This window comes from Apteryx mantelli, chromosome 8, assembly GCF_036417845.1.
Source record: "Apteryx mantelli isolate bAptMan1 chromosome 8, bAptMan1.hap1, whole genome shotgun sequence".
Classification (NCBI taxonomy): Eukaryota; Metazoa; Chordata; class Aves; order Apterygiformes; family Apterygidae; genus Apteryx; species Apteryx mantelli.
This window is the reverse complement of record NC_089985.1, coordinates 7,319,140-7,345,308: the sequence shown is the minus strand read 5'-3', so window position 1 is coordinate 7,345,308 and position 26,169 is coordinate 7,319,140. Positions and strand designations below refer to the sequence as shown.

General features: G+C 38.9%; 1 long non-coding RNA gene across 5 annotated transcripts in view; it reads right to left on the bottom strand.

Moving 5' to 3' along the window:
- Window positions 1-209: 209 nt before the first annotated feature.
- The window catches only part of LOC106487411 (uncharacterized), a 33,336-nt gene continuing 7,376 nt past the window's right edge, over window positions 210-26,169 (bottom strand). The window contains exons 2-7 of one of the 5 annotated variants that reach the window (XR_010884818.1): window positions 17,823-21,756; window positions 14,070-14,161; window positions 13,001-13,103; window positions 11,494-11,579; window positions 7,893-8,213; window positions 210-911 (exon numbers count right to left, since the gene is read on the bottom strand). This is a non-coding gene — a long non-coding RNA (uncharacterized lncRNA). Of the gene's footprint in view, window positions 912-3,621; window positions 8,214-11,493; window positions 11,580-13,000; window positions 13,104-14,069; window positions 14,162-17,822; window positions 21,757-26,169 lie in introns of those variants that run through there. The other 4 variants (XR_010884816.1, XR_010884814.1, XR_010884815.1 and 1 more) reach the window with 4 other exon arrangements.

The following is a 26,169-nucleotide window of genomic DNA, read 5'->3' as shown; positions in this document are numbered from 1 at the left end:
TCAGACATTTTGAAATGGAAGCAATCCCATTTTTTAAAAACTGTATTATGAAAGTAGCATGTGTTTTCTAATGAAAGTATCATAAAAACATTGGACAGATGGATTTTAAAGAGTCTGAATCAGTTTCTCTGTTTTCATGAGAGAATAACCCTTCTGATGAAACTGAAGGTAATAGAAATATAAATATGCACATAATCTATTTAGTGGCGATATACGAGAACTTTTATTAGGTTCAGTTTTACAAGGTATTTGTTGATGCTTATATGAACATGATTGAATTTTAAATAAAATGGAGTTAGAGAGTTGAGCTGACAGTAAATTTTGCAGAACCGAACTCACTCCTGAATGAACCTCATGGAGTTTCAAGAGAAACTCAGCAAAGTCTCGACAAACTGAAGTTTTGTACATACGAATACTTAGGGAACATTTTTCTGTAGTCTACCTGTATTCATGCTTGAATATATGTATTATATTAGCTATTGTTTAATAAACTCAATCGCCCAGTTTTGAAAATACAATACTGTGAGATGTATTACAAACCAGGGAAGGTGCACAGCTATTGAGCAGTTCTCAAATGGCTCCCAGGAGCTGAGGAAGAAAATCGTCAGAAGAGTAACCACAAGTAATGACCAGATTCAAGTTTTAAAAAACCTGCTTTCAAGTGATTTCAGAGCAGAAAAAGATGCGCAGAAATAGCCTGTTGTGCCTTGCATAACAAATACTGTAACTTGCAACCATGCTTTATGCCTGGGAAGTCCATAATCTTTGTCTCTGATGTCCACAGGACTCATCTGGATGGCCTTCTGGTGGCACTTGGGATTCCTATGGTGGGGATTTCATTACGTTAGGGCTTGACGAGCATTCTGCATCATCTCTGGGACAGCAAAGCAACCCCCTCCACCTGACTCAGCCTATATTGCACAAACAGAATTTTTGGATTACAATTTAATACATGATTTTACACTGATTCAAATCCCATCCTAACCTGATTTACTTCTGCCTTTTTACTAGCAGCTGTCAGCTCTCCTGGCTAATTAGTGAAGATATGAGACCCTTCCCAGTCTGCCACCTCGTCCATCTCTTCCTGCTCACCTGCACAGAGGCAGGAATAGCAAGAGGATCACACGTGGACTTCATGCGACACTCCATGTGTAGAAGGCCTTCATTGCAACAATACGAAATTGCTTATGCCTGAGTCCTTTAAAAGCCTGAGTTTCTGACTAGATGTGCGTGGCCAGAATAGTCAAATGGTCAATAAGGGAAATCAGTATCTTTAGTAGATATAAAAGATTGTAACGGATGATGCCATTAAACAATAACAGTTTCATCTGTGTACAGTGATGTAGGATAGGAGGCCACTGAGCCATGAGATCTCTAAGACACCTGTTTCTGATACGGAAGTATCTTCTGAGACGGTTCCTTTGGGCTGTCTTCCTCAGTCTTATGTCAAAGCTTCTTATGAGGTGAGAAAATAGGTTTCCTGCTTCCTTCCAGCTCCTTCTTAAATTTTGAACTTCAGGTATCTTCACAGAGGAGTGTCATCTTGCTCTGCCCCAGCATTTCCTATCGGGCCGTTCTTGTCAGCAATGTATCCTATCATTAACACACCCTGGACTCTCACTGCTTGCAACAGTATCTGCAACCCCCAAAGAGAAATATCATCCTTTCTCCTGCTGCTTAGACTAAAATCCTTCCTCACCATTCCCTCAACTAGCTCATATCCTGTCTCAGCCTTTGCTTGTAGCTTGGGAATGGGACTGCAAGGAGGTACAGGCTTAGCTGCTCATGGCAACTGTAGGACCACAAACAACACAGTGAAAATATTCCTGAGTGGGGAAAATGGCATGCTAGATTGCCTCCACTTAAACCCACTTTTTTGCAGAGATTCAGGCCATCCTGGAGAGGGACCAAGGAGCTTAATATATTGAGAAAGCTAAGAATTGCTCACTTAAATGTTCGAAGTAGTCTCCTTATCCTAAGGCAAAAAGAAAAAACTGAATCATCCAGGTAAACACCTTGTATCCCCTAGAAGAGTAAGGAATATCCTGCTGAAGAGGTTGTCTGGGGAAGAAAGGCAAGGGAGATTTATTTCTGCACCAGTAGGAACAGCACTGTGTTGGGAAACAACTAGCTAAGAGATAAATCCTCAAGTGCAGTCTGAGATACATGCTATTTCTTCAGACAGGGAAACCTCACATCTGCTGTACGCGCCCAGGTATAAAGCTTTCCTTTGCCTTAACAAAATAGTCCTTTCTCTCCTTCATGTGGACATTACCTTATTTATTAAAACAGAAATTATTATGCTGTGATTCATGGTGGTCTGAGGAGGAATTGATGGCTGCTAAAGTATGGCAGCAATTTTCTGAATGAATCTGCATTTTATGGCAAGCATTTCATCAAAACTGTTCTTAGGAAAGGCATGATTTAAAAAGAGTTTAAGCATTTGTTTAATTTTGGCATATCCAATATTGACATTTTGTCAAAAACATGCTTTATATATTTAACTTTCACATGTTTTGTGGTGTTTAGAGGTCAACAGATTTTAACAAGCATTTTGATTAATCCAAACCCTTTTCGGGACACAAAACCTGGGTCCCATCCATACTTAGTACTCCTAACTTTCCTATTTTATAAGTGCGGAGTGCTGTGCTGCCTTCAAAGCCCTGGAAAGCTTTCTACAGATTTGGCAGCTGAGCGGCAACAAAAATATTTTGGATGTGCAGGCTTTTGAGATCTTGGAAACTTCTGACATCTTCTGATAGGTACTGCCACAGTGGAAGATTTTGAAGGGACCTTAAAGGATTTATCACCCAAATTCAACTGGATTGTGCACCTAATTCTTTCTGGTTCTTGTGAAAGCTCTTAAATACGGACTGAATGTCAATCATAGAATTACAATCCTGACAGCCCAGCAGAAAGTCTAGCCAACAGAAATTTGAGGCCTACTGTATGCTTTTTCACGCATCAGGTTAAAGTATATTGCTGCAATTCTGTATGACAGGCTGCTGGAGGTTAAACACCATGATTTTGCCAATTCACTTAGCAACAGCTGTGACAGAACTGTATAAACCACTATGGTTCTTTTACTGTCTGGCCAAATGTCTAAGCCAGAGTTATTCATATTTTGTGTATTTATTAAGTTGTTTACATAATAACCAGCCAAGGACTCTTATAATGAGAAGAAACTGGATTACATCCATATGGCATTTACTCTACTCCACTTACTTAATGTGGATGTATTAACAAGAACTGCAGCAAACATAATTGTTAACTTTTTTTGTTTTTAAACTGAAGCCTTGCCAAATATAAATTAAGGAATTTCTAGCCTTTGAAAAGCAGTAACTCAATAGGCCCAGTCAATAAACCTTCTCTGTGTGCCCTCAAAAAGACATAGAGGTTTAAACAGAGGAAATGGAAAAAACACCTGTCCCAGCAGTGCTGCATAATTTTATAAAAATACTGCTTTTAAGGCAACAGACTAATACTGTTTGACCCCCAAGTTCATTAAACCAAGATTTTCATATGAACCTTCCTTTTAAAATTCCAAAGAGCAAGTTACACAGTGGAGGAAGGCATAAAGAGCCATGAATGGCAAAAATAAGTTTCTCTCGACTTGCAAGATTGGAAACACAGAGTTTCAGGGAGAATTTTTATTGGAAATGCTGCTAAAAAAATAATTATATGGTGAGGAGCATAAAGGAAATTGTACTCTAATAACATTGATTTTGCACAGTGGCCATTTCAGGTTTTGAGAACGTTTACTAAAAGCTAAACAGGTGACATGATGCAAGTACACTAGACACAAGACTAGTTTTACCTGGTTAAACGTAAGACCTCCCAATAGGACTGCGTGCTGTGCCAGCCAAGGATCCCATTTCAATCAGTACCGACCTAAGCATCATTCAGATCTGCAGATCAAGTGACCCGTTCTAACTACTGGCCCTACAGTGACTTCAGTCATTTTAAAACTGAGCTAGAAAGGAAAGATAATTCTGGGTTTGGCGCATAAATGGAGATGATTTCCGTTCTTTTGGTTTATCAGACCAATTTCAGTGTCATCAACACTGACAATTAGAGAACAATTGGATACAGAACAATAGGAAGTGTCTGGATAGGGCCATAAGCAGTGACTGAATCTACGCTCATATCCAGAGGCCGCATTCGCTGTGTCTATGCAGTTCCAGACAGACATTTGTCCTAATTGTTCCAAGGCAATGATGCACATTTTACAGCCTTCCGAGAAAATTAATTTATATCTTCTATTATCTTCATTTTGAGCACAGTCTTCCTGCTTTCCAGCCTGTGGCCTTCTTTTTGTGATTTAATGTTCACTAGTTCTTATCCTCCCCGCAACGGATGTGGGAAAGAGACAGCCCCTCTTTTATTTGCCGCACTTTATTTCATTGCTGACGGGTGCATATAATGTCAGATTTATCATCAGATAAAGTGGTATGTTAAGTGTTAAGATATGTGGGCAGATGACTGGGCCCTGGCCCGGGGCTCAGCTAACTGAACAGCCCACAAACACGACGTGAGATATAGCTGGACATAACAAATAACGGAGTGAGAAGTGAAAAAGGTTACAGACAGCACCGTGAGGGATGGCTGGATTTCACAGGTGGCTAAAAGGGGTTATGTGAGAGATGGCTGAGCTTCCCAGATAAATTGGAGGGGAGCGCTGGGCACCTTTTGGGAGTGCAGACCCGCAGGGCCAACAGCACGTAGGTAGCTGCATCAGTAATACCATGTAAGGAAGAGACGACCTCAGTAATGGCACTGGAAATACCAGATTTGCTGTAGCAAAACTTTCACCAATGGGGAAAAAATAATTAGGGTTGGATGGTTTATCTGGGAGGAGACAAGGGTGGAGGAAGGGAGGAACGGAGTGCAGCAGGGGAAGACCAAGTGTGGGAAAATGGTGCGAAGGGGGATAAAAGGGGCTGTTGTGGGTGAGCAGCTCGTCAGGCCAAGCCTGGCGCCAGGTCACCCTGGTCTGTCCTGTTGGCTCATGAAATCCTGGTCCTCCTTTCTGCGTGACCTCAACCTCTGTCATGTGTGTGGGTGTGAGGGAGGTCTCAGCATCGGCTGAGACAGGAGAGACCTTTCACTTCCTTGCAAGAGCGCTAAGGCAGCTCTGAGAGCTGAGGCTACAGCATAAATTACAAGGTGGGCAAATTGTCTGCAAAAACTTTATGAGCTTTCTGAGTTTCAGAGGGTGAAAGAAAACACGTACAAGGTGTGTATCAGGGTTTGAGGTACTGTGCTCATTAGGAAACATCCTGCTGTCAGTCATTAGGGCCCTAATCAGGGCCACTAATTCAAGACATTTTATGCATGAGAAAGTCCTAAAAAATTGTCATGCGGGATAACAGAAAAATTATTCATAATGTTTGCCCATGCTTGAAGGAAATGGAATATTATGGAAAGACTGTTTCTATTCCTTCTACAGTAGAGATCAAAAGAGAAACAAAGGAAAAAGAGCCTGCTGAGAGGCTTCTTCCTGCCAGAATTCCAGTGAAGCTTTGCTTTCCCGGTTGGAAAGATTCCCAAAGACATCTGAAGGTTGCATGGTCATCCAAACTACACTGCTAACTTGTCTACTTTGCCCATTAACACACAGAAGCTGCTTTATGGGATTATTCTACCAACACAGGAATCAGTAAGGAAAGAGAAATCATATTAAACTTTGAAATTACTGATGTTATTGCAGCTGCTTCGAGGGTTGAAGGGCAGATATGAAAGGAGGACCCTTCCACAAAGTGCATTAATGAATCAGATGAGCGTGTGCCAGTGACGGCAAGAGAATATATGTGCATTTTTACTGGAATACATAGTTCTGAAGACTAATGAGCAAAGCTATGGCTGTCAGATGATCAATAAAAGAGGAGAAAGATTTTAGGATTAGCATCAGAAAACTGTTAAAAGGCAGCAAAAGAAAAAAAAATACAGCCTTCACATGAAGGCAAAATGGACAAATACATATATGAGCTATTGCTCAGCTGTTGTTGCTCCTTGATGTTTTTCATGTTTTCTCTCTGCATTGTTTTTTCCCCTGCTCTGAACATTCAGTATGAAACGGCTTTTCATTTACTCAGCCGCTAAGATTGGCCAAGACATTAGTATAATTTCTTGCCCTGTAATGTCTCGGTGCAATTGTTGGATGATTCCAGATACATGAGTGTTACCTGACATAAAACGATTGTCCAAAAATATAGAGGGGAAGAGGAATGGATCGTACTGATTTGTAACAAATTTCATCAAATACTTTATCTGAGCCATGTGGGAAATGAGACACCTGAGTAAAGTGTTCATTAAAAATATTTTGATTATAAGATACCACCGCAGCTGTCATTGAAAACTGTGACATATGCTCACAGTGACATTCTTTAACACCGAGGGTATTGCTTAAATTTCCATTTAGCACAGAAAACTGAGTTGAATCTATTGCAAAAAAGAAGAAATCAGAAGATATCTACCAAATAAAGCCTTCCAACTCCTCAAAGCTATCTGAATGTACTTACTCTGAACATAATCTAATTGCGGTTGTCCAGAGTCAGTGTTACAGACATAATGGTATATATTTCAACCTGTGAGGAATGATAAATGATTAATGTTTTCTGATATCAAGCCAGAACTTTTCAGTTTAAATAAATCGTCACTGACTGATATGAACTTAGAAGCCAATTTCATTTTCACTGATGCAAATACCAATTAACACCACTGAAGTCTGTGTTGGCAACCAGTGTAATAAATGGAAAAAAAAAAGTTTTAGTTTAACTATTCTTTTTCTTTGAAGAATTACAAACGCACCCAGATGATGCATATGGAAAAGCAGGCATCATCTGAGGCTAGAAATAGCATTTTATTAAAAGAAAATAAAGTGTTTGAAAATTTTATTCATCTGTGTTTTAAGGCTAGGGCAGCAAAAGATGAAATTAGTAGTGCTGTGTACCTCTATTTGTTTTCCAGTGTTTATTCAGGTATGATGAACGTTGGAGCAAAATTTATGTCCCCCTGCAAGCACATCCCTGAGAGTGAACCCCGATGGAGAGGAAAAGCCTCAGCCCCACTGCTGCTGATGCTGTTACTCCTGAAGGAGGCCTGAGAACACACGAGTTTAGCAAGGGGGACAAAGGGCAGGATGTTCCAGGAATATTTACTAATAAAACTATTAATGGAGCCAGGAGATGCCCACAGGCACTGAACGTGATTGTACTGTTCAGTTATTAGACGAGTTCCTGCAATAGTTTTGGCCAAAGTCTCCCAGGACTCTTCCAAACGACTCCTGGGTTTGGAGCAAGTAGCCCTGGGACCACTGTTCCCACCGGATACGACCACACTGTTTTGGAGAGCAAGACACAGATTTAGCACGGACACAAGTAATTCTGTGTCAGTTGGCTTTAGGTCAAGAGAACACCCACAAGTATATTTAATTTACAAGTCTAAATTCAGCCGAGGCGTTTCGGCATGGGTACAGTGGGTAAAACACACTATTGCTCCGTCTGGTTTAACACCACAAATGGCTTTTGATATCAGGAGAAATGTTCCTTTTTAAATAGGGGGAAAAGAGGTTCAGTAGTCATCAGGTTAAATATTAAATGAATATTAAAGTGAAACAGCTCCCTCCTGCCTTGCAAATTAGAGTACTGATACTGTAGAGAACAGACCACTAAAAAACTGCAGTTCATTGTAGGCTTCAACTTTAGAAAACATGACAATTTAAGCATAAGGCAGCAAAATATTGTAGATAATTCAGTTAACCTCTGGGAGAGGCTCTACTTATGGCAAGTCAAATATAAAATAAACATAAGGTAAAACCAAATAAAATGCAGGAGATAAAGTTATAGCTGAGGACTGGCTGCAAGAACCAGGTGGACTTCTATGGTACTAACCAAACATTTCATGTGATATCAGTTCAACAAGGATATACAAATGCTATGAAATTACATCCATCCGAAGAGCAAGGTCTATCTTCCCAAACTGATCAAACCGCTGGAGGAAAGTTTCCCGAGCCAACAGTCATCAGCTTCTAGCTGGATGCCAACAAAATTTCATGAAGCTGCAGTTGTTTTAGAGAAGTCCTCCAGGGCTGAACTGGCAAACTTTGGAGGTGACAGTGCAATGAACATAATCCCAAAGGGCGTCTTAGACACTTCAGAGCATAGAGGGTTCTTTGTTTGCTTGTTGTAATCAAGGCTGAGAATTATATATGACTGAAAGACATTAGGAAAGAGAGAAAAAATGGTTTGGTATTTACTGTCTGCATGTTCCTGCTATGATAACAATGATAAGGAAGTAAAACAAGCCATGGAAAGTTTATGAACTTCCAGGTCCCCTTACAAATTTGCCTGGCACTCATTTGTTTGCAGAAGGCATTTGTCCCTTGTTTTCACTTTCTCAGCAAATCGTTCTCACATTTGTCCCAGTGTGATTTTCAGAATTAACCAACATATAAGAACTAATATGCCCAAGTAATGCCTCGTGTTTTCACATGCCAGTTGTCAGTATATCCTGTCAAAGATTAAATGCTTTACTGCACAGGGATTAAAAAAAGCCTACTTATTCTGAAGCAGCAATAATATTATGCATTTGGGCAACCAGTTTCACTTACATTAAACAAAATAATATTACACAAGAGTAAATGCTAAAGCTATATTAGCATAATATCACAGTATTAATACTGCCCATACATAAAAATATTACAGTCATAATATTTCATCCCCACCATAGGTAAGAATATCAATGTTTTTTTTTTCCTGCATGTGGAATAAGGCTGCATTTTATATTTATTAAACAACTGCTAACCTGTCCACCAAACTGTTCTAAATAGTCTTCTGCTACAGCTTGAGGTCAGAAAGTTTCTCTTTTATTTCCTGGCTTAACAACACCTCCAATAAAGCTAATTATTCTGAAATGCATAAATATGTAAAGAGATAAACTTGGCAGCCATGGAGAAGAAAAAAAATGAGTGTTCTACTTCAGGTATTTTAACATTTTAGCTTTGGCAATCACAACCTATGCATCATCCAAGTTTAGCTCCCATCAACATCCACAAACCTAGATATTGGTTTCAAAGACTTTTGGAACAGTCTCTTAGGCAAAACAGGGCTGGAGACTGCAGAAAAATTACATTTCCTTAAGAAAAAAAAACCTTCAAATCTGATTCAGGTGAAACTAGAATAAGTCCTCTTCTTATCATAACAGTTAGACTAATAGCCTAATTGTCATTTTGCATTAGAAATCTGTTTTTTACTGTCCTTACTTGCAGAATCATAGAAAATAAGGCTAATAGGGACTTCAAGAGGTTATCTAGACTGAGATTCAGTTGTCTGGATGGTGGCTATTGCCCTTTTAGATACCCTGTGGTATTCGAAGCTGGCAGATATAGCAAGGCCACATGTGCAGGGTACCCTAGGTCGTCAGCAATGCCTCTGGATAACTGCTTTTAGGGAAGTAAATTCTACCAATCATGTTGTCTTTAAACTGTCTACACCAGGGTTTCACTGTCCTTTACTTAATTCGATCTTCCCTTGCTGCAATTTACTCCTGTCTTATTCACCTAAGACAAAGAGAACTGATTTTCCCCTGCTTTTTGCAGCAGCCTTTTACATACTTGAAGACTGTTCCCACATCTCCCTTTAGACTTCCCTTCCCTAAGCTATCTCAGTTCTTTCAATCTTTCCTTGCAGATCATGTTTTCTAGACATCTAATTATTTTTACGACAGATTTTTCTTTTTTACATTTCATTAAAAATGTGAACACACCTTTCCATTATAGAAGATTATTTCTATTCTACCGTCAGCTTTCTTCAGGGAGAAGAAATTGAGTAATTCTTCCCCTGCTCTGTTCACTTTCCTTCCTATTATCTTATTCTACTTGTTTCATTATTTTAGATTTATTCTGTTATGCCCTGCTTTTGATTCTTTTCTAACCTCTGCTGTCTTTATCAGCCATCCATGGGTGACCGGGTCTCTTTTAAAGTTTCCTTTCCTATTAAAGAAATCTGAGTAGTAAGCAGTTCCGTGTGCCTGATATACAATAGCTTTCACAACTGGGAAAATAAATCTGAAAGGGGCCTTTCTATCACTTGTGAAGGAAAGGTAGAGTCTGATGGGGAAGAGAAAGTTCTGAAGACATATATCTTGCACCATTTTATTCCTGTTCACACCCAGAATATTGCAGAAGTTGTATTTAGGACACTAAACAGGGATTAAGGATTAAAGGCCATGGAATGGACGGCAAATAACAAAAGCCATGGGTAGATTTAAAAAGCAAGTTGAAAGAGAGAAAACTGGTGGGGGGGGGAACCATTTTCCTCTCCTTGGCAACTTTTATATATTTGAAGATACTTCTCATTCTGAAGCTGAAAACCTTTCAAAATACTCTTTCAACGCACTCCTTTCTCCCTACCCCGAACAGTCAACAGTCCTTTGAGCAGCAGCAGGGCAGTAACCCTGGTTCAGAGAAAAAAAACAGAGAAAAGACTTAACGCTTCAGCTGCCAGGCTGCTGCTGCCCGGCACGGTGTGCCATGCCTGCCAGCTTTGCCTCCTCTCCCTCATTAGAAATTTCATCCTAGCCTTGAGGACACCTTTTCTGCCCGGCGTTGCAGCAACAGCGCTACGTTTTCATTCAAAACCTCCATTTTCATTAGGGCGCGCTGATTAAAAACGATTTCAGAAGACTGCCACCAGCCATAAAGAGTAATGGTTTTAATTTTCTAGAGCCAGCATACCCAGGAAATGAGAGGGAGCAGAAGGATATAAAGGAAAACAAAGGGCCATATAATATTTCCTACTCCTGTTTACCTTCAAGTTTTCTTCCCCCCCACCCCTTTTCTTCTATACGTTTCAATTGCGAGTGTAACTAAATATTCATACAGACAGCTGAGGTCTTTTTCCTAAAAATGCTGAAATAGAAGCATGATCATGATTTTCAAGAAACACCCCTATTCAGCCACTATAAAGGCTTAAACTCTTGGAAAACTGAAGCTAGATACATGGAGGCAAAGGTAGGGGAAGCTTTCCGTTGACTGAAATAGAAGTTTGATCAGGTGAGGTGAAAATAATACCTCTGGGGCTTTCAAAGTAATGAGTTACTGTGAGCACAGTTATGGGTTGGGTTAAATGTTACTGCAACTGGTGGGCATCGCAGCTGCCCTCCCTTTCGAGCCGAACAGCAGAGCAGGGTGTCTCCTGGAGCTGGAAAAATAGAGTCCAATCTCCAAAGCACAGATGTACGTGTCAAGATTAAATAGACTCCGGGCCATGTGGGCAGATGGGTTTCCTCAGGAAAAATAAAACCAGTGAAAACAGGGGCCCTGGCTGAAGGCGTGAGCATGTCTATCTTTGAGAAAAGTGGGAGAAAACAGCAGAGGCGCAGGATGGTCAAGGACACTGCGAGATGGCACGTGGGGGAGCTGCGCTTGGGAAAGGGGAAGGGGAAGGGCTCTCTCACAGGAAATAAAGTGGGATAACCTAACACAGGACATACCTGAGCTCTGCCTGGTGAGCTTAATGTCTGCTTGTATCCCCCAGAAATGCCTGCCTAGCATTTGCGTGACGGTAATGACAGCAGAGCTGTTAAATGACAAACACAAACACTTGTTAGGTTTTTATGTTGTCTTTCAAAAATAGCCCCTTACAGTGAAGGGATTATTATTATTAATAGATTGTCACCTAAGTTTTCCCACCTCTTACATAAATGAGGGCAAACACCTTACCTAACTCTGTAGGCACTTAAGGCTAATAGCTCTGAAGGATCTTAGTTCGGTCAGACAACTTGTTTCTCTTTTGGATGATCAACAGCTTCTCTATGATATGCGTTATGCCTTTCTATATACTGTAAATACCTTCAGCAAAATACTGCATACCACTTAAAACATGAATTGGCTTTGAGTCTTTATATGTGTCAGCCAAATGAAATTAGAAATCTTTTCAAAGTAGTTTCTCAGACTTTTTTTCCCACCAAGTGGAAAATATATTGGTCTAAAATATCAGGAAGGTGTTTCACTTGACTAAGAATTATTCAGGTGAATATCTAATCAGAAGCTCTGTATTTATGAATTCTGTGAATGGCATCATCACGCATTGATACCAGAGAAACACAAATAGCATAAGATTGCATTGGGATTAAATGAACCCTTTCACTGAAAACCTGTAGTCAGATTTAAAGTGTCAAGGAAATATTGTGGAAGCTGGATGCTTAAAAATGGATGAACTGTAAGACTGTTAGCCGGAAGAACAGTAAAACTGTAAGAGTTCTGTGAATGTTATTGATTTCACAGAATGTACCATACTAATCTGGAATCACACCAATAACTTGCTCTAAGCGTAAGCCTGGCATTTACGTATTTGTTGTCCAAAATCACCGTGACACTGGACTGCTTTAGACTGCCATCAGGACTCCCATTAGCGCTTTCTGCTTGAACCCTCAGGGGTGTTATTAAGTGATGACAGTGACAACACAATTTCATCCCATCTCTACAGATCTCTAAACCTCATCACTTGCACCTACAGCCTGCGTTAGGTAGCGTAGCTTTCTGGTTTTTGCCCCAGATTCTTTTGCAAACTCTCATCTTCATCTTTTTAAGTGCACTCCACAGGTATGGGACTGGCGTAGCCTTGTAGCCTACGGCGTAGCAAATTCTCACAGCAGACCACAGGCTGTGTTTAGCTAACAACAGAGGCCTCTGAGCTTGTCTTGGCCTGCCTGGAGATTTGTTTTAGCTTGTTTAGCTCCAACAGCAATTGTCTAATCACCAGGCGACTGCTCCCTGCTTGTCCTTTACCCAGCTTTGTGCCATTCTGTGGGGTCACACTTACTGTGTTATTGCAACTATTAGATTTTAATAACAAGATGTTATTCTGTGCAGAATGAGCTATCTAGGGCCCTAGAATAAGATCTAGCATAGGGGACTACACGTGTGGAATGATAGCGGAGTCCTTGAAAGTACAAACACAGGATGAAGCCAGAGGGTGCTGAGCTACCAATAACTCACCATTGGTCAACTACTGGTCACCAGAGGAGTTCAGCCTTGGGAGCTGGGCAAATCCACTTTTAGAGGTATCAAAGAACAAGTATCCAACATATGTCAAAACACACTGTATGTTAAGACAGAATAGATTCAGATGTAACATGGACTTGCAAATCAACAACAAAAAAAGGCATGTTAGAGCATGTAAGAGCATGTTAGCAAAAATACAAAAATGACTGCAAACAGTACTATAGCAAAGAGGAAGACGCCATCAACACCATACTCCACCCACCAGAGGACTCAGGATAAGTCCTGATTAGACTGTTAAGACTTTAATTAGACTAGCAATAAATTCTTGGTTTTGTATACAAAGTGCGTTTCTTTTGCCATTAGTAAGACTATGGGTGTAAGAAACTTGTGGGAATTAAAGCAGCCTAGTCGGTAACTTGGATGCAACAAATTGGCAACACTGGACCTTATGAACTCAGGCTCCAAACCCACCTGCACCTGCCAGATGAGTTTAGACAAGTCACTTCTATCTCTCTGTGCCTCATCATTTTTCATCAGCAAAATGAGGGTAGAGAGACTGACCTCTGCTGATGGAAAACACTAGATAAGAAGAGTGAGGTAGTACGAATCAGTCTTAAACTGGCCTGAAATTCAATACTGAATTTCACGACTTGTCTCCCTCTGGAATTTCTGAAGTCTGAAAGTTCAAAGATTATCAGGCTCTGCCTCCCTGAGTGCTGAAGTTTTATTCTTGCTGTTGACTTCAATATAAAGAGAGAGAGAGAACTGTTCCTGTACCAATTTCTCCAACATATACAATTTGCTGATCTTATGTCAGCTCCTCAGTAAAAAGGGTCCCTTTTGAAATATTTTCCAGGAAACAGATAGAAGCTATGTGCCAAATTTGTTAAAATATTTACCGTTTTTTAAAATAATTTGTATGCCATGATCGTTATTAACTATCTCTCTAATCTCTATTTGGAGCCATCTATATTATTATTACATTATAATCTTTACTACACACACACAAAAAGATAGGTCCATTATATACTTTTATACAGATTTTATATTTCTTTAAACTTACTCATGGCTGTTCAGAGAGGTTATCAAAAGGAGAGGCTTCACTTTCAGTTCAGAATTGTTGTAAACCAGAGTAAATACTTCTGTCATATAATCCTGCAAGAAAAACAGAGGCCTGTGACACCTAATACAATTTAAGTGCACTAATTAGAGTATAATTAATATTAGCTTCACTTAAACCCCAAATATGAGCATATTAAAATAGCGTGGCCAACAACTGTGGTGGCATAACCAGACACAATGTATAAGCATTTTACATGAGTATGTGAGCAATGTAACCACCAAAGGGGCAAACAAAGATGTGTGTGGTCGCATGCAGGAGGCATTCAGAGCAGTTAGGCAGAAGGGATTACGAATAGGCAGGGCATCCTCAGGAATGCGCAGGGGGGATGACAGGCAAGAAAAAAATAAGAAAAATAGCATCAGAAGCAGATGTGACATCCCCCCCCAACACGGACACATTTTGGGGATAGGGCAAGTAGCATAGAAACACCATGCATAAGGAGGAAGCGATGGAGAAGAAGGATGAACCCATTTTGGTTCCAACTTCTCTCATCAAAGTGCTTTCCAGCCTGATCACCTTGACCACCAAGACTAAGAACCACCAAGGACCACGGCCACCACTGCTAACTATACCGTATAAGCTCCATGGTATTGTATACTCACAGCTAATTTACAATACGAGTGTTAAAAACTAACCATTTTGTGTATATAGCGATGATGCTGATGATGACAGGTAAGATTTAACTACTAACATGAAGTGTGCTGTTAATGAATGAACAATAACAGTAATATAATAATGATAAGAATGATAATAATGGCAATGATGGTAATGATAACAATAATAATGAGTTAAGTTTTGTTTTAAAGCTCAAAACTGGCCTGTTTTGTCAGCCTCCTAAATGCTTCCATCACAGCAAGCTCTAATCCCCATATATATACATATGTATGTATGTATGTATATGTATATGTCTGTGTGTGTGTGTGTGTATACACAGTTGCAACAGTCTTATATAAAATGCATAGATAGCTTTGGAAGGGTAACAGTAGCCCTGGTATCAGCCTAGTTTAAGGAAGGTCAAGTAAGCCAGATCAAATATTGTCCAGACTTAATCTAGCTCCACACTGAAATGGTTAAGGTTGTTTTTTTCTGATATCCTGCCTGAAGAAAAAATCAATTTGTCCTTTTGACAAGTGTGGAAAATTGTCAGGTGTAATACTAACTGGTTTTGCACACTTTTTTTGTAATACCATCTGGCTAAGCTATAAAAAAAATGACACTTAATATGTCACTTGACTGAATTATTAAAGCATGTTAATTTACTATGTATATGTAAGGAAATGTAACCTTTAATTTTCCAAAAGAAAGTAAACTCAATGAAGGTTTAGTTTCTTCCTCAACCTGAAGTCAAATTAAGAAGAAAAAGTGACTACACTATACCATATATCATATTTTCATTTAAATCCTTTCTTTCATCCACTGAACAGGACACACACACACACACACGCACGTGCACGTGCACATGCATACACAAACCAGTTCTCTTAGAGAGGTATAGAGGAGTCTTAGGGTGTATTTAAATTGCTTTAGTGCTTGTGTTTGAAGAAACATTTATGTGAAACTGCTGCAACTGAATATAAAACTTTATCGAATTCATTAACCACACACTTCGTGAATCATTATCACCACTTATATAAAAAACTGTTAGTCCTTAACATTTATATCCTAAATTAGCTGTATGTATATAACGCCATGGAGCTGGTGCCATAGAGTCAGCACTGATGGCCATATCCTGTTGATCTATGCTGTCACAGTGTCACAAAACACTTATACTGTTGTTGGCCACAGAAAGGCTATATTTGGGTTCAAGGCAAGCTAATATTAATTATATCCTAATTACTGCATTTATACCGTGTTAAGTGTCACAGGCCTCTGCTTTGGCTACAGAGCAGGATTATTGCTCTCGGAAAGGACTCTTCTAGTGATGTTAGCACAACTTCAGCTGTTACATGTAATCTTTGTTACTTCTGGTAAATCTTCAAAAAATGCCTATTTCTTTCAGTGCTACCAAGCATTCGGCAGGACGAACTCCAGTGAAGAAGCACACCGGAACGTCACATAAATTATTCCCCCCACAACGGAAAATCCAGGAAGGAATTCAGAACCACTGGATTACGGTGGATTCATTGAACTGAATTAAGCTTACTTAGTAAAGGAGATTTAACCTTTTCTTTCACCTTGTTGTACAGCGCAGGTTATTTCCTTTTCCCCAAGCGGTATTTCATGTAGATTAGCAAAGAGCCTACTGAAATCACATACCCGTAATCTGTTCTCCTATATAACATATAAAGCAGTGGCAAATCATGTGGAGATGTCAGGCCTTACAGCTAACTGTTATATTTATTTCTGTAAGAAAAATGTGGAATAGATTTTGTCAGCCTACAAACAGGTCTTCAGCTGGAAGTCTGTTAGCCTGCCTTAAAGATGACGAATAACAGGCTAACCACCAGCTGCCCTCTCTCCCTGTATCCTTTCCAAAAATTTTCCGAGTGAAGAGATAAACTAAAAGATGAATTTGTCTCCTGTTTCATTAAAATGGTAACAAATCTGAATGCAGCTGAGGATTTGGGACATTTGGTAGATGAACTAAGTGCATCCTAATATCAAAAATGAGAGCTGAACTTTCCTGCGAACCCAACCTCCCTCTCTAGGAGCTCAAATATCCCCTATAGATTTCTGAACTTTTGACTACTTTAGAAAGTTTTTGTGCTTGGATTTAAAAAGCCAAGTGATAGTAGCGGTTTTGCTATCTTTTGTGTTATTGATAGGTCATTGCTACACAGTAAGGTGCAATAGAAACAAACCTTTAAAATTTCACCCTAACAAAGTGCGGGTAAACATTCCCAAAGACTTGAGCATGGAGAATCTGCAGGCTTACTTAAGACTGGGCTTGCCCAGTGGTATTTCAATACCTATCTTAACCGATTGCCCGACATCAGAAATTGGAAATTTATGTTTACTCCAGCAGCTGCAAATCCTGGGGAACGAGCTTCTTCCTAAAAGCCGAGAAAAATGTCTTGCTGCTTCTTCACTAGATTTGTGCTTATGAGTATGAATTATACTTGTTTTAGAATGAAAGTGAAAACAATGCCTAAAAAACTGCAATACGGCTTAGCAGAAAATTAAAATTTCTCCAGAGGAATATGCGATAGCTTCTGGATAACAGGCATAAAACCACTCTCTGTCCCTATACAACAAACAACGTAATTACATCAATTTGCCGTGAGGATAAATTCATCAATACAAGGAATTTCTCCATTTACTCTAAAAGCATAGTCATGAAGGAAATTCAAGACCCAGCTGGAGAATTTTATCAAAGGAATAAAGGTGAACTGTGAAACTAGGAATATAGCAGCACTAATGAGGAGGGATGCATCACAGGATTTTCTAAGCTCCAAAACTTAAAAGGCTCTGAGTACACAGAAAGTTTATCTGAGGCTCCATTAAGTGAAGTCTCAGCTAAGACACTGACAGATCACTTGTGGGGAATAGTAGGTATATGCAGTCATTTCAGAAATACATAAATTTCAGAGATGCATTTGGAGTGCTCTCCAAAGACCTGGTAAACTCCAAGTGGGATGAAAGTTGGTAACAATAACAAAAAAAGACTCTATAGACATTAGCAGGAATTATTCTGTAACATCTTTCTTCAGCTATGGTCTGAGAACGGCCTTTCCTTTTGGATGGTATCCTTACCATAGTTATGTTCACCCCCCTTGCTTCTAGGTTTCTTGTACTTTGCACTTGGGAATGCTTCTTGGAGCTGCTGGAAGCGTCAGCATCTTCTCTGCATAGTAAAGAAAAGGAGTAAAAATACGTGAACAACTGCCTCAGAATTTCCTTTTGCTCTTTACCCATACCTTGGTGATGCTAAATCAGTATTTTGGGGTAAGAATATATGAATCAGCCTACCGCTCCTGATGTAACGAGGGAATGAACCCAGGACCAGCAACCTGAGTGCCGGATAACCAGACTTTTTGCGGTAAAGCTCGGCTTTTGGTCAGAAGATCTTAGGAAAGCTGTCTCAGCTCTAAAAAAACATTTTGGGTAACCAACAGTGGTCACTCAGCTCTTTGGGAAGCAACCATCCCTCCCTAAGAGCAGCACCAAGCCATGGTTAGCAGTGCATTGCCTGGCCACAGAGCAACTCTTCAAATCCCACATTCTGGTGCTATTCTGAGGCAGATATCAAAATGGCAGTGAGTGGGTGGAGCTGTCTGGGTAGCACTAAATAATTCAACATGTTACCTGGCAGCTTTCAGCATCTTTCACTTAAGCTAATTTCAGATAAATCTTCTATAAGAAGACTCTCCACTTTCATTTATCTTGAGACTATGCTTCAAGACTTGACTGTGTCACATTTTCCTGAATCTAAGACTGTCTAAAGATTTAACTGAATAAAAATGGCTTTCATTTTCTAAGCTAAAATCTTGTAGAAAACTTTGTGCCTAGAAGGTTCCTTAGTTTATGCATTGAAATCTAAAATATTATCCTAAGCATTAAGGCAGAATATACAACTATCTTAATCTGAAAAATGTAAATTTTTGCATTATGACGACCAAGTGTCCAAGTTGACTCTACCCTGGCAGATCATAAGGGGTCAATCCAGAGTCAGCTGAAGACCGCTGCACTTTCCCACTAGCCGATGGACCTTCTGCAGCATTCCCAGTACATCAGGGTGCTCTGCGTGGCCATCTCTGATCGTGCTGGACTTTGACACTGATGCCCATCTCACTTGGTGTGGTCCCAAATCCAAGGAAACAGAAGCAAGATTTGGGAACCCTGAAACAACTGTCCATCCATTCTCTTAGTACTCGAATTCATGCAAGGTCCCACTACACTGGGGTCTTGGAGACCTGATCAGTGGTGTTTAAGCTACGTCTTGCTTTGGCTATGGCATCCTACCAGTTACAGAACATGCACACTGCTGTGAGCGAGCACACCCTTTTGTCAGGACACATGTGACAACCACAGCAGAGGAGCACTTAATCTCATACCCATAATCCCCTTGAGCCTCTCCCCGTATTTTACATATATATTAACTGGAAGTCTTGATGCATGCAATCTTTATATATATGATGACTACTGTGAAAAAATGCATTTTTTAGTTGCTATAAATTTATTGGCATTTTTGAGATAGCTGCTGTTCTTTTTTGGGTGGAGAGTTTCTAGCATGTGTGTTATGGCAGGTAGTACATCAGATATAGAGAATTTCTAATAAGTGCTTGGGGACATTTCTGAATGCTCCTAAAAACACTGACTGACTCAGAGAATAAGAAAGGCTTTCCCAGGGCACATCCATGAATTGATCATCATTTGTAGTTCAGAAAATTGAACAAATTTTGGTAAAAAGCTACACATACCTTGCACTAACCTTACCGACCCTTTCTTGCCCACAACATACTAATCCTTCCTCTTTGATTCTCTATTTTAAGAGCTGATTCTATTTCTTCCTTTCAATCAACCCAAGTGTGATTGGGAAACTCCCTCCTTCTTCCCCTCCCCTGGCAAGAACACTGCAAGTAACTGAAGTAAAAGGCTGAAATGGAAAAAATTTACCAAAGAGGAAAATGAGGCACTAGGGAAGTGAAATGTTTAAAATGCTTTTCCTTGGTTAAAGGGAACACTGGTCTTTTTATTAGGAAAAAAGAGGGCTGATCGGGGAAGTATCGCAATCCAGATGAACATATTGTCTTGTCTTCCCTAAGTATGAGTTTCCTAGGTGGGGAGAAGTTGCAGAAAGGAATTGGTAGTTGAACAAATAATTTTGCTGTTAATGAGCACTCCCACCCATCTCCCTCTACTTCAAGAAAGATTGGTTTCTTGAAAGAAATTCTGGTGTTGAATCTGTGAGATTTCTCTGCCATTTAAGGAAAGTAGCTTTGTCCAAGTAATTATTATCAAAATAGTTGCTCAGATTTTCCATTTAATGAACTTTTTTTTATATTGCATTACATCAAACTTCAAATTCAGCGAAGTAGTGTTTTAATAAGGAAAAAATTGTAATAATATTTATTATTTGAATTAAAAAATAAAAAATAAGGTGATTTCTTATCATCAGAAAAGAGATCCATTGCAAAATTGCAAGTTTTCTTTAGCTGTTTTTCTCAGGGGGACAGATATTGTCATCCTAAATCATTGTAAGCTAAAAGAAGTATGTAGCTAACCTCTGTGTAGGAGACCATCTTCTCCTTTCTAATAACAAACCTTTGCACATACCTTGCAAGCCCTTCAGTTAATTATCTCTGAGAAACCTCCATTAAGGCTTCTATTTATTTTTCTTTGGCTTAGTCAAAGAAGTGTATGTTAGCTAAATAATACATAAATAAAACGTCCTTTATCAGAAACTGAAACCCACAGATGATGTATGCACAATTCATTAAATTTTTTAATGCTTCCTTTGACTGAGAGATAAACCGTAGAACCAATTGTCCAAGAACAAAAATAAATAAATAAAGATTCCTGCTTATCTTCACTAGCCAATAATTAAACACAAAAAACCTTTCAAGTATAATGAGAAATGAGGTGAAGTAAGAAATATTCTGATTTGGATAGTGTTTAAATAAACAAAAAAAGGAATGGCATATTAAGAATCTTTTCTCATCTATCACAGCCTAATGACAACATTTAAATGACAGAACTAGGTGAACTCTATTGACATAACAAGTTTTAGAAGCCAGAGCAGAGCTGAGATTGCAAGATCAGGTTATTTCTGAAGCAGTGTCCTGACAAGGAAGCATTCTGAACTCAATTTATTTCTCACCTAGAACAGACTTTTAAAGCGATACCAATTTAATATGACTCTCTAGTGTCTACAGGGATCTGCTGCCTTATTCTCAGAGAAACTGTAACTGCTCACAAACTTGAAAGGCTTGAAAGCTTAAAATGCAGGAACCAAATGATCAAAAATTTCCTGGTTTAATTGTATGGTGGATTAAGAAAAAGGGTTCTGAGATTTTTTCGTAGACCACACTCTGCAGCAATTAATGTCGCAATACCATGACAACCATGTAGCAAGGGACTGTATAGCAGGGGAAGGTGTTTTTATTTAAAAATAGGACTGATTTCATTCACTCACACGGACAGTCTAATACCCCATACTTCCAGCACCGAGAAGTGTGGGGTCGAGTGGTTTGGCCAGGGCTAACTGCAGCGATGCAGAGCACACGTGGTGCTGAATGTAGAGCCATCACCACATCCATGTCCTCCTTATGTTGGTAACGATGTGCTGGTTTTTGGATGTGCTTTTGCATACCATTTAGGACCTCACAGTGACTGTGACGTGTTCTCTGTTTTAATCCGGGGTTAGGCTGTCCCTCATTTTAGTCTGTCCCTTTGTTCTTTTGATCTGAACAGCCCTTAACGCCTGCTGTTCTTACATACCTTTTGCTGCTCCTTATGGTGCTTCTGCACCCAGACATTCCCTTCATTCTCCTTTAATACCAGTCTTAATGTTTCCATTACAAACATCTACAAAATGGCAACTACAGAAGTCCTTTATATTGAAAAATAATGGGAAATGTATAACATAATTTAATGGTATTTAACAACAAAAAAGAAACCATCCTTTGACAGGTTTTCTCTTGGCTTTGGACATCTAACTTGTTCCATTAGTCTCCTGAGGTTCTTTCTACAAGGAAAGGAAAAAAAGATGACTGCAGATATTTGATCACACAAGTCAGGCTTTTTATTACATTAAATAGTTGCATATTTTTTACACACACACACACACACACACACATACATTCAAATATATAATCAAATATGATGCAGTTTTTCTGAGAGAAAACCTAAAATCTGCCATATTGCTTACACTCAAAATGAAACAATTATATATATGTGTGTGTGTATGTATGTATATATTATACAACAGTTAATTTGAAAATGTTAGAGTTGTAACTTTACAACCAGTGGAAATAAAAGTAGCAACAGTACCAGCAATTCTGCCAACAAATAAATAACCGCTATTTTATATTCTGTCTTGTTGACTGTTAGATGCTATACAGACAAGGGGCAAAAGCAATCCAAAGCGAAATGCCAAAGCAGCATCTCCTTGGATAAGGAATGTTGTGGAGGTTACCAAACAGTAACAAAGGCAACAGAAATATCAGAAACTTTATCCAAGGGGGCTGATTCAAGAGAATTTTGTGATTCAGGTCACAGCTGTTAGCAGTGACTCAACTGCTCTTTGCAGACCTGTGAATTCAAAGGCGGTGTCAGCCACAGCAAGTCAGGTCTCAAGAAGGCTCTCCCGCGTGTCCCCCCAGGAAGATTTGCCCAGTCTCCCAGTTTCATTAAGGGCTTTCTCAGTCCCTCCTTCTCCAGGGATACCCTGTGGAGGCTGATCCTCAAGGGAGAAGGCAGTTCCCAGCTTGTACTAGTGGTTTTGAGTACTACAAGCCCTACCTGCCCAGAAGACCAAAATCAAGTGTTTTTTTGTGTCGTAAAGATGCATACTGCATATGCTGTGACGATAAAGCTCTTTGTACTGAGATCAACCACAGGCAGTCCTCAGCTTCTGCACACTTTGCTTTTGCATGGACAACTAGGCAATGAGTCGGAATGCAAACAATTCCCCAGGTACATGCAATACCAAAGAGACTGAAGAGAGACATGTTTTTGCATGATAATTCACACATTTTAGGAACAACCTGCAAACAACTTTTACATTTGATTTCATTTTAAACTTTGAAATCCAAGATGCCATATGTTTCACCTGAATTTATTTTGATTTATGACTTTTTTTAAACGTATAAATATGGTAGGGTTTATACTTAGAGCCTACTGAAAGCAAACAAGCCATAATCTAAGTTCGGTTACTTCTTCCTAGTCAGCCTGAGAAGACAGTGTGAAGGAAATTTGATCAGTACTTGTGTACTCATCAAATGGCATCAGCAAAGTTAGCCACCCATGAATAAACTGTCCAAATGTATCAATATCCCACTGAATAAACACCATGTTTCAATTCCCAGGTTTCATCAATAGACTAGAACAGACAGCAGCAGAAGGGTGATAATGAAAAATGATTTGTAAACAAAGATAAGGCGTAATGTGAAATGCATTAACACAGAATTCCCAGCAACTGATACCTGGCACAGCACTGCAAAATATGCTGGGACCTTTAAAATTTCAGGACTCATTCAAAACCATGTTTATCCTGATAGAGCTTCATAGCTTATGTCAACAATGAAAAAAAAAATCTGTTCTCAGTACGAAATCAACCAAAAAGTGAGTAACTGAAAGCCAGACAATTATATTATAAAAAAAATCTTGAGGCTATCAATAGTTTTCTCTAGCAAAAATATTGATTTAGTCAGAAGATAAATATGCATCCATTTGAAGAACTCTGGAGAGTTCATTCATGCTGGAAATTAGTACATTGATCATGTCCAGAGATTTTCTATCCATTTTCTCCTCTCTACGAGTACTTGCTGTAGGCATTCCTGAATTTTGCAGAAGGGAAATGCCTTTTCTATAGCAATTCAATATTTACTAGTGATACTCACCTTGCAAGGTTCAAAACAGCCTGCAAGTCGTCTGGTAACATAAACAGAGCTGTGTGTCTACATGTTTGTGCATATAAACACACATGTTCATATGTGTATATATGCACTCACATGTGCATATACATTAACTTTAAAAAAGGGGATTGCAATAGAGTTTTAAACCATTGGGAGGAAAATTTTTAACTTTTGCTGCATTTAACCAAAGCTGCTATGGAAACACAACATGATTGATTTTCCCTTCAATTCTTTGCTTGCAATGAGCTAGGAATAAAGTGCATGACCCAACACAGACACCATCAAAAGGCTGACAGGTAATTAGCTAACCCCAGAGCTGCGAATGCCCCTGAAAGTGCTGATGAGGTGTTTGCTCCATAAAGAAATTAATTACACCTAAAATGGCTGCACAAAACATCAACTCATCAGTGCGAATACCATGGCTACAGCATGAGAGAGCAAAGGCATGAAAGGAAGAGATGAAGAGCGAGACTTGATAAGGAAAAGTCCAAGTTTTGCTACAAATTTTCTCATCTAGATGTAGGCTTGGTTAATGAAAACAGGCAGAACTCTGCATAACAGAGCACTAAACCTAATTTAAAGAAGGATTATATTTTACTTTTTTGCAGCATAAGAACAATATACATATGTTTTTAAAGCTGGCTAAAATATAACAGACTTGAACAGAACATGTTAGCATCTTAGTTCAGGCAATCATCATGTAAATATACAATTTCTCAAAAAGTTGATTCAGGAAATAAAATGACGCTATAAAAATTAGTGAAATTGCGATAGAAAATATTTCAATAAATGTTTAATATTAAACAGCAATTAAATGTGATATACATGTTTATATATACATGTATCATTAAACATGATATACATGTTTATACGAAAAACATGGGTTAGTTTTGAACCTTTGGAAATTAAAGTAGCTTTGGGATTTGTAATAAAAATTAGTTTTCATTTTTTTGACAATCACTATTTTTTACTACATGCTTTCATCGATTATTACACTCTTGTCTTTAGTGCTTCCTTGTTATTGTATTCACAAAGCATGGATCAGAAGTGGAAACAGTTTCCCAGTTTACTAGTGTATCTCCAGCTCCAGTTAAAAAGTGGGAATCTCAGAGCATGATATATGGCACATGCAGTCCTTATTTCTTTAACAACTGCAAGACTGAAGATATACTTGGAATATATATCCTGGAGCCCCTTTACTGAAGCTACATATAGCCAAGATTAAAAAATGTTTTAATCTTTAATTTAAAATTTTTTAATCTTGGCTACACCCAGACCAGTTTTAACTACATTTAAATCAGTGGTTTATTTTCTTGATACAATGCACTAGTCCTGGAAACACTACGCGATTAAGGAAGGGGATGTGTTACATGAGATGGATCATGTCTAACATGGAACATAGCAGAAAAAAAATGTGTTGATATGATCGAACTGGCTTTAAAATTGTACAGTTTTCTTACAGCAACCATTTTTGCTAGTCATATCAATATGCTTGTTGTTATTTTCATTTGATTTATATTTAGCAGCTGGGGGGAACAGTCCAGATTATAAACAAATAATAAGAGACATCCATTGCCTCCAAGCTAGAGAGAGATGAAAATGATGGAAGGACATTTTATTGCATGAATTTCACTGGTAAGAAGCAAAAGCACATGGAGAGAAAGTGCAGTTTATCAAAACTGCCGGGAATGTCTGTGGAAAAACAAAGAAATGGACTCAGACCACCATCTCTGATGACAAGATGATGCTTCCTTTCCAGTTTCCCTCCTGTATTCTGTATATTCTTTGAGAACGAGTACTTAGGAAAAGTTGTCAATGTTACAGGATGTTCTGGAATACTCTTTATTAACAGCTACTGCACTAAGTAGTTCTGATATACAGACAAGAAATTCCCCAGCAGAACATTAGCTTAGGAGGTGGGGCAATGACAATGATGGCACTGTATTCATTATACTGTTAACTCGTGAAAACAAATATTTAAAATCTTTTTTATCAAAGAACTATAAAGGGGTTATTTTAAACTTTGCAGTGCTTTTTCCTAATAATTACTCATAGACTCTGGGTGCTTTCTCAGAAAGGATGGTAAATCCTGAAAAGAAAGAACAAACCAGTCTCGGAGTTGAATTCTTTAGGTTATCTTACAGTTACTTGGCTTTCTTAATATATCGGCTTTCACAGATATTCAAATTTTTAACATTTTCAGTCTTATGAAGCCTTTTTATGAAGGTTTCAAATTAATTTCAAGAGAGTCACGTCTTCAGAAACAGAACTGCCTCAAAAATGTCCTTACTATGGGAAAAATGAGTGGAGGACAATATGTATGACGGATCTTGTTCACCCTTCCTTAGAGGTAGCTGAGCAGGACATTAGGGAACAACTGAAGTGTTTCTGTTGGGAAGCAGTTTTTTAAGAAACATTTTCTTTGGTGACATCATTTCCTCTTTATAAGCCAGAGAACAGAGTAGCATAAATTAGGAGTCAGGAGAAAATGCCACCAGGTGGAGCTGAGGTTTAATTTGAAC